Below are 9,551 nucleotides of genomic sequence, written 5' to 3'. Positions count from 1 at the left end.
ATATATATTTTTTTTTTTCACAAAGAATAGTACCATATTTTATTCTGTGACTTTTTTGCAGTGTGTTTTCTTTCTTTTCTTCATACTGGGTAATTTCTACTGTTCTGTTCCAGGTCACTGATTCTTTCTTGTGTGTCCTCTATTTTGTTGTTGAGTCTACCCACTGAGCTTTGATTTCAGTTATTTTCAATGCTAAAATTTCCATTTGGTAGATATTAAAAGTTTTCATTACGAGAAAAAAAATTGTAACTATGTGTAGTGGTGGATGTTACCTAGACTTACTGTGGTCATTTTGCAATATATACAAATACACCTGAAACTAATATAATGTTATATGTCAATTATAGCTCAGTAAAATGATGAAGCTAAAATTTCTCTTTGGCTCTTCTTATATCTTCATTTTTTTTTATTTTTTTTATTTTTTGCCAAGGCTTTCTATTTTATCTTTTGTTTCAAACATGTTTATAATTGCTCATTAAAGGATTTTTTTTATCATGGTTGCTTTAAAATACTTGTGAATAATTCTAATACTGCTATCATATCAGTATTGGCATCAATGACTGTCTTTTTCATTCATTTTGAGATCTTCTTGGTTGTTGGTACGATGAGTGATTTTTTTTATTGAAACATGGACATTTTGGTGTTACATTGTGAGGCTCTGGATCTTATTTAAATCACCTGTTTATACTGGCTTTCTCTGATACTACTCTAGCAATGGAAGGTACAGGAGGGAGGACACTGCTTCATTTCCAGGTGAATGTAGAAGTCCAAGTTCTCGACCTAGTCTGCACTGACACACTGAGGAGCTGCTTCTTCCTGCTCTGGGTGGAAGTAGAAGTTCTGTGTCATTGCATGGTCTCCACTGACACTGTACTGAGGTGGCCTCTCTACTGCTGGAAGTCCTGGTCCTCCAATGAGGCCGCCTCTGACATCACCATGGAGACGGTGTTGGGGCACCTCTTTAAGGCTTAATGAGAGTGGAGTCTAGGCTTTCCACTAGGATTTTGTTGCCATTAGGGGAGGTGGGAGCACAGTATTTTCTGTAGTGTTTTGCTGTAATAGAGTATTTTCTGTAGTGTTTTGCTGCAATAGAGTAGTTATTTTCTAAAAGTTTTCTGTCTTACTAAGCTGCTGCATTTCTGGTACTCTGGCTAGAGAGAAGGCTTTTGTTGGGATTTTTTTTTTTTGTATGCACCTGTAGGCATTTTCAGGTTGCCAGCTTCTTCAGCTCCAAGTATGGGATATGCAAGGCAAAAGAAAACTCAGGAACTTGTGCCATGTCAAAGTCCCTAGCTGGTGTGATTTCTCTCCACCTTTCAAGGTCTTTTTATGTTTGTTTTATATAGAACGTCCAGGGATTTTGTTGCACTTAGAGGGGGAATAGAGATAAGTAAGATTATTCCATTTTACTAGAAGCAAAATCCCTGAGATTTGTTTTTTTAAAAAATTATTATGATGACCTTGGTTAATGAAATCCAATAAGTTTCGAGTGTACAATTCAACAGTAAGCCTGAGACTCGTTTTTAAAAAAACTAAATTACGTCTTCTTGATTCTTCCGTGTAACTACTTATGGCTGTATGTAGTATTCTGTAAGTATAGATGAATGTAATTTATATAACCACTCTCTACTGATACATAATTGTTTTTTAGGTTCAGTATTATGGAAACTAATTCTCTCTAACAATTCATAAATTTAATGAAATCAATGTGAGTTGACAAAATGAACTTAATAAAGGAAATTTATGTAAAAGAAAAGTGATAAGGGAATACTTGACTATCAAATAGGCATTATATTATTGAAACTACTATAGAAATTATAGTAGTGTGATATTGATATAGGTATAGGCGTTTCAGTGATTCAGAAGAGAAAATTTAGAGGTAGCTATCAAAATATATGAGAATTTAGTATGTGATGAAGGTGGCATATTTTATAAACAACTTATGGCAACATTTTTAAAGTTAGCAACTCTACAAAAAATAATTCGGATTGCAGATTGTTAAAAAATAATAAATTAAATTCCAGATTGTTAAGGAGAAAAATATTAAAAAGAGACTATAGAGTCCTATAAAAAAAAAACTCAGATGAATATTTTTACAATCCGGGGGTGAGGAAGGCCTTTCTAAGCATTATAGAAAAGTATAGAGTAAAAGGCTCAAATTTGATTACATAAAAATAAAAAGTAAATTCTTCTAGGAAGTGAAAATGATCTTGAACAAGGTTAAAGACAAAGATATCTGTAATATATAAAAGAAAACGGTTGATTTTCCTATTATAAAATATTTCTATAAGTTAATAAAATGAATATACCTATAGGAAAAGATAAAGAGCATGTAAAGGAATTCAAATGAAATAGGCCAAAAGCATATAAAAAAATGTTTGTAATCACTAGTTACCAAAATTATGCAAATGAAAATTAGATATTTTTTATTCAGATTGGAAAAGATAAAAATTATTTGGTAAAACCTGACATTGTTGAGTGTGGGGAAATTTGCCTGCAATCACTGTAAACATTAATACAAATTGGAACATGTCTGGAGGATACTGTGACAATATGTATCATAATTTTAAATTGGAATACCTTCTGATGAGGTAAGACTTTCAGGAATATATCATAAATTTCCATTATAGTGCAGTTTATAAGAGCAAAATAAAAACCGTAAATAGGCTAAAAGTTCATCAGTAGATGGTTAGGGGAAAAAAAGGTACATCTATACATTGTGTACTCTCAACAGTTAAAAATGGTTAAGTAGGTCTCATGTATTGACATGGAAAAATATTTAAGATGTTGTTGAATAAAAAATGCCAGGTAGCTTTTAGAATAATACCATTTATATAAAGCTGTGTGTGTGTGTGTGTATGTGTGTGCTCTGAGAGAATCAAAAAGGAGCAGAGGTTTACTTTAGGTGCTGGGATTTTGGGTATATTATACTTTGTTCTTTATTTTTTGGTATTATTAGAGTGGGAAAAGAACATGTATCATTTTAAAAATCAGAAACAAGCTATTTTCATTAAAAATGTAATTGCAGCAATTACTAAAGAAAATCTCAAAAGTGTTCATAGCTTATACTACTTAATATACAAATTGCATAAATGTGTATGCAAAAACAGTCAATGCTCAAGCATTGAGCATGCTCAAGCACCTTTTTTTTGTGTGTTACTGTAATTTCATGACCAGATAGCACAGGATGTCTTGCCTTGCAGTACTCCGCCAAAGGGTTTTGCTACAAGGAAATGACAAGAGGTGATGTAGTAGCATCAGTTCTAGGTCTATCTGGCTGCGAAATCTTAGGCAAGTTACCTAGCTTCTGAATCTCAGTTTTTTCCTTTGTAAAAGTAATATTTGCACTTTTACTTAACAGAATCGTAAGAATCAAATGAGATGATGTGTTTGAAAACATTTTCTAAACTCTAGAGTACAGGCGTAGTTACCGTTCTTATCATGTTTATTAAAATATGAATATTGCTGTTTACAATTGGGAGGATAGATATTATCACATTTAAAATGAAATCAAGCAGAAAACTTGGGAAGAAAGGGAAATAGGAAGAGTAAGCCTTAAATCTAGAAATCAGAATCAAACTTTAACTCTGGTAATCCTTCTACTGAAAATTATAGGATAACATTTTGATACTTTGAACCAAATAAAACACAGAAGCAATTGCTATGTGGTGATAGGCAAAGGAAAGTATAATCCAATCTACTAGGAAGATTTTGATCCAAAATGAAACAGTTTTTTCCCCCTGCTAGTAAGGCAGAAATCCAATTACTCTTGTTTGATCTCTTACAGAGAGACAAACCTGAGAAGTATAGATTATAGACAATTTTATTGATTTTAATCTTAGATATCAACAAATGAAGGTTTTGTACTTTGCACATTGTTAGCTGTGTTAAGAATAAAACCCAGCTGATACTAATTTTTTGTTTTACTGTGATTTGTTCTAGATTCAATTACGGAGTTGGCTATTTCATGGTCCCTTTCTTTATGTGAATACTTTAAAGATAATCTCTCTCTAGGTGAGGGTTTAATGTGGACATATTTTTTTATTTCATAGAATGTTTCAGATACAAAACCAGAATAAAAGTAACTTAAAGAGTGTAAAGAAAGATGAACAAAAAATATGCCTCTTTTCCTTTAAATGGTGTCAGTGCTCATTAGTGTTTGACTAGTTCAATCCAATGAGGCATGAGAACACCAAGCATATGTACATGACAAGTATAAAGGAGAATACTCCCTCTCCCCTCTTGCTTTCTTTTGCACAATGGGGCAGTCAGAGACTTGTGTTCTGGACCCAGATCTGGTCTTTACAAGCGAGTGACTTGGTGCTGAAGGCCTGTCTGGCAAAGGGTTGAGAACTAGCATTCATTGATCCTTCACTCCAGCCATGGTGCTAAACACTTTATATACACTCTTTTTACCCTCACAACAGTTCTGTAAAGTAAATAATATTGTCCCTTTTTTACAGATGAGTTTTTTGAGAGTTAAGTAACTTGGCATAGGTTACACAGAAGAGGAATATTTCGAAGACCGGATAAAATAATATCTAAGAAAATGCTTTGAAAACTGTAAAATACTGTACAGATTTGAACTATTATTACTTTCATCCTCAGTAGAGAAAGTAAAAATCTGTTCTTTCCAAGTGCTCTTTCCAGACAGGCATCTACCTATTCTGCATTAATATAGCAACTGTTTCCATTTCTAAAGAGGGCAAGATTAGTATTCGCTAGGTATTCTGATGGTCCAACTGTTACAACTGGCAGAAACAGTTATTTTGTAAAGACGATAGGTCCAAGAGGAAACAAAAGGAAATCTACTTTCCTCACTACTCTGTTAGGATTTAATAAAATCTCAGTGTGGTAATAAAATGGTGAATTTTATTTTATGTGTGGGAATCATTGGGCTGATAATGGCCTTGCATCATAATCAGTCTCTTGGGAAGGGTCACCCTTTGCTCTTATGGCTTTACTGTCTGGTCTCTTTTTATTCACATAAGCAGTGCATACACGACCTATTTGTCAACTTCGCAAGAACTCAGCTGTAAACAGAAACAACCTGCAGATTATCTTGATAGTTGGTGTGCTCTGAGAGATAAGATGGTTGCATCCCCAGCTGCCTCACTCCTGAATGACTGGCAACTTCTTTAGAAGAGGCTGCAGACCTTTCTCCCATACAAAGGTTATCAAGACGCCCACCGTTCAATTTTGTTTTCCCTCGTGGTTGTAACTACTATGTTAATTAGAATGATTCACCTTCTTATGGGAATATAATACATTACAGTAGGGAAAAAGAGGCAGAACTTCATTCCCGTGTTCTGACGAGGACTATGTGGTTTGTTACATCTTTTCTTAACTCAATGTGGCTAATGGTATATCTCGCCTATTTTGCATCTCAGGACTCAAATGATCAAATATAGAAATTTCTTATTTCTTATGATCTGGATGCATTATGATCCTCATTTATTTAGTTGAGAAGACTGAGGAAATTCTCAGGCCAATTTAGAAAGTGCTGGCAAAAGCCCCAGAGTGAGAAGTCCGATTACGTGATACTCCACCATACTTTTGCATATCCTACCATGACTTCTTTCAGTGTTGCAAGTTTATTTTTCTATAAAAATATTTACCTCGTAGGGATTCAAACAAGATGAAGGAAAAATATACAACAAGGTTATAGCTATGATCTGTATTGACTCAAAATTGTTCTGCTACAATGGCACGCTAACAGATTTCCTCTTAAAATTCTTTTTTCTTTTTTTAAACGCTGATTCTTTGGAAGCAGTATGGGCATTGACAACTCTGGGCTTTTGGGGCTGGCTGGTCCTATTTCTGGGACCTGGAACTTGCTTACTTTTAACTTTAAAAAACTTGAGATCAGAGCTTGATAAATTCTCAAAGTCGTGGAGCAGTTTTGTTCACTGAAGCTAGAACTAAAGGTCAATTCAGAATTTGGAGGAAGCCCAGATGGGTTGTCAGGGCAGGCTTTCCAGAGGTGGAAATCCATTATAGATTGCAGCATTACTCCTAGACAGGTATTCCTTATGTGTATATTCTTGGTCATATGATGCGAAGGAGTTGAAAATGAGTGGTAAGACTTTCCTTCGGTACTATATATATTTTATTTTTTTTAGAGAAACCACGTACTGAGCATAAGACTGGTTGTTTTGTAGACATTATCTCATTTAATCTTCACAACAACTCAGTGAGATATATACTATTATCATCCTTATTTTATATATATAACAAACCAAGAGAGGCCAAGGATTTGCTCAAGTTCAAATAGCTTCTAAAAAGCCGCATTGGAAATCAGTTTTAGGGCTGCAGGACTCCGAAGTCCAGGCCTTTAACTATTATCCTATATTTTATTTTATGATGTTGTTTTATTCAAAGTTTTAAGTAAATCATATTTTTACACAACATATAACTTAAATTCACCAAAAGAATTTGTTTTGTGTAAGGGTTCTATTGTGAAATCTTTTATAAAGTGACTATCACTTATCAGATAGTATCTATATGAATCCATATTTTCTTAGATATTAAATTTTTTTAAAGTGATAACCTTGAGTTTTTTAAAATTCAGCAAATATTGGGGATTCACTGTGTGCCAGATATTGAGGAAAGAATAATCATCAAATCATATATAGTTTTTAAACTCTTGGAACTTATGGAATAGTGTTTTCTAGGCTTAGCTGATCATCTCTTTGGGCTTAAATACACCTTCTATGTGCTTCTATAAAACTCTGCTTTTTTTATATATATCAAGTATAATAATAATTATAAAAACATGCTAAAAATATCCAGGTACTCATCATGCAGTTAATAAAGAGAACATTAACAACGAATCTCTAGGACTCTCTCTCCAACTGTATCTCCTTCCCTTCCCTATAGAGAGCAAAACACTATCCTTAATGACAGCCATTAGCTTTTTTCTTTTGTTTTTTATTGTATTAAAATATATATGACATAAAATCTTCTATCTTCCACTTTAAACATTTTTAAGTGTAAAATTCAATGACATTAATTACATTCACAGCGTTGAGCAAGCATCACCACTATTCTCAAAACTTTTTTTTTATCACCCCAAACAGAAAATCTGTACCCATTAAGCAATAACTATCCACTCCCTGCTCCACCCAGCTCTTAGTAACCTCTACTTTCTGCCCAATAGAATTTGCCTATTCTAGATCCGCCTCCCCTGATGCACCCCCCACCCCCACCACACACACATTGGGCAGAGAAAAGAACTTTTAATAATAAGGCTGGGTCAACTAGATAACATTTGGAAAGGATCTCCCCACCTCCAGTTTTACTGAGATATAATTGACATATAGCACTGTATAAGTTTTAAGGTGTACAGCATAATGATTTGATTTATGTGTATATTGTAAAATGACCACAGTAAGTCTAGTTAATATCTATCATGTTGCAGTCACACATTTTTGTCTTGTGATGAGAACTTTTAAGATTTACTCTTAGCAACTTTCAAACGTACTATACAGTGTTGTCAATTATAGTCACTATGCTGTACATTATATCCTCAGAACTTATATATGGAAGTTTGTACATTTTGATCACCCTTACCCAGATCCCCATCTCCTGCTTCTTCTGGTGACTACAATCTGATCTCTGTTTCTATGAGTTTTTTAGATTCCACATATAACTGAGATGATACAGTATTTGTCTTTGTCTGACTTGTTTCACTTAGCATAAAGCCCTCAAGGTTCATCCATGTTGTTGCAAATGGTAGGATTTCTTTTTTTTTATGGCCGAATAATATTCATTGTATATATACCACATTTCCTTTATCCATTCATTCCTCCATTGACACTTAAGTTGTTTCCATGTCTTGGCTATTGCAAATAATGCTGCAATGAACATTGGTGTACAAGTATTTGTTTAAATCCCTGATTTCAATTCTTTTGGGTTTATCCCTAGGATTGGAATTGCTGGATCCTATGGTAATCGTATGTCCATCTTTCTGAGGAACTGTCTGTTTTCCATAGTAGCTGCACCATTTTACATTTCCATCAGCAATGCACAGGGGCTCCAAGCTTTCTGTTTCCTTGCCAACACTTGTTATTTTTCATTAAAAAAATTATAGCCATTTTAGTAGGTATGAAATGATATTTCATTGTGATATTGCTTTGCATTTCTCTAATGACTAATAATGTTGAGCTTATTGGCAATGTGTATATCTTTGGAGAAATATCTATTCAAGTCCTTTGCCCATTTTTTAATTCAGCTGTCTTTTTTTGTTGCTGAGTTGTAGGAGTTCTTTATATATTTCTGAATAATAAATCCTTTCAAATATATGATTCACAAATATTTTCTATCATGCTGTAAATTCTTTTCACTTCCTTGATAATCTCCTTTGATACACAGACATTTTAGATTTTGATAGAATCCTATATATTTTTTTTCTTTTGCTGTTCGTGCTTTTGATGTCATTGCCAAATCCAAGGTCATTAAGTGTCACACCTGTGTTATTTTTGTAAGAGTTTTATGCTTTTAGCTGTTACGTTTTTTAGGTCATTGATCCACTTTGAGTTAATTTTTGTATATGGTGTGAGATAAAGGTCAAAACTTCATTCTTTTGTATGTGATAATCCAGTTATTCCAACACCATCTGTTGAAATGACTATTCTTTCCCCATTGAATGGACTTGGCACCCTTGTAAAAATGTATAGGTTTATTTCTGGAGCCTCAATTCTATTCCATTGGTCTATATATCTACAATTAAGGCAATATCACATTGTTTTGAATACTGTAGCTTTGAGTAAGTTTCGAAATTGGGAGGTGTGAGTCTTCCAACTTTGTTTTACTTAAGGTTGTTTTGGCTATTCAGAGTCCCTTGCAATTGGCTATTCAGAGTGACTGCCATTTTATATATATTTAAAGATCAGTTTTTCCATATCTGCAAAAAAGGCTATTGAAATTTCGATTATGATTGCATTGAATTTGTAGATCACTTTAGGTAGTACTGATATTTTAATAGTAATAAGCATTCCTACTGAAGAACATAGGATGTATTTCCATTTATTTGGGTCTCTTTTAATTTCCTCCAGCAATGTTTTGTAGTTTTCAGTGTTCTAGTCTTTTACCTCATTGGTTAAACTTATTCTTAGCTATGTTATGGTAAATGTAATTGCTTTCTTAATTCCCTTTTGGGATTGTTCATTACAAATGTTTAGAAACAACTAATTTTTGTGTATTGATCTTGTACCCTGCAAATTGCTGAATTTATTAGCTCTAGTAACTTTATTGTTGATTCTTTGGGATTTTCTATGCATGGGGCCATGTTATCTGCAAATAGAGATAGTTTTACTTCTTTCTTTTCAATCTTTTATTTCTTTTTCTTGTCTAATTGCTTTGACTAGAACTTCCAGTACAATGTTGAATAGCACTGCTGAAAGTGGACATCATTGTCTTATTCTTGATTTTATGGAGAAAGCTTTCAGTCTTTTACCATAGAATATGATGTTAGCTATGGGTTATTATAAATGCTCTTTATCATGTTGAGGGAATTCCCTTCAATTTCTAGTTTGCCCTTAGTTTTTTTT

The sequence above is a fragment of the Pteropus alecto genome, unplaced genomic scaffold (genome assembly GCF_000325575.1).
Source record: "Pteropus alecto unplaced genomic scaffold, ASM32557v1 scaffold104, whole genome shotgun sequence".
Classification (NCBI taxonomy): domain Eukaryota; kingdom Metazoa; phylum Chordata; class Mammalia; order Chiroptera; family Pteropodidae; genus Pteropus; species Pteropus alecto.
Note: the sequence above shows the minus strand (reverse complement) of the source record.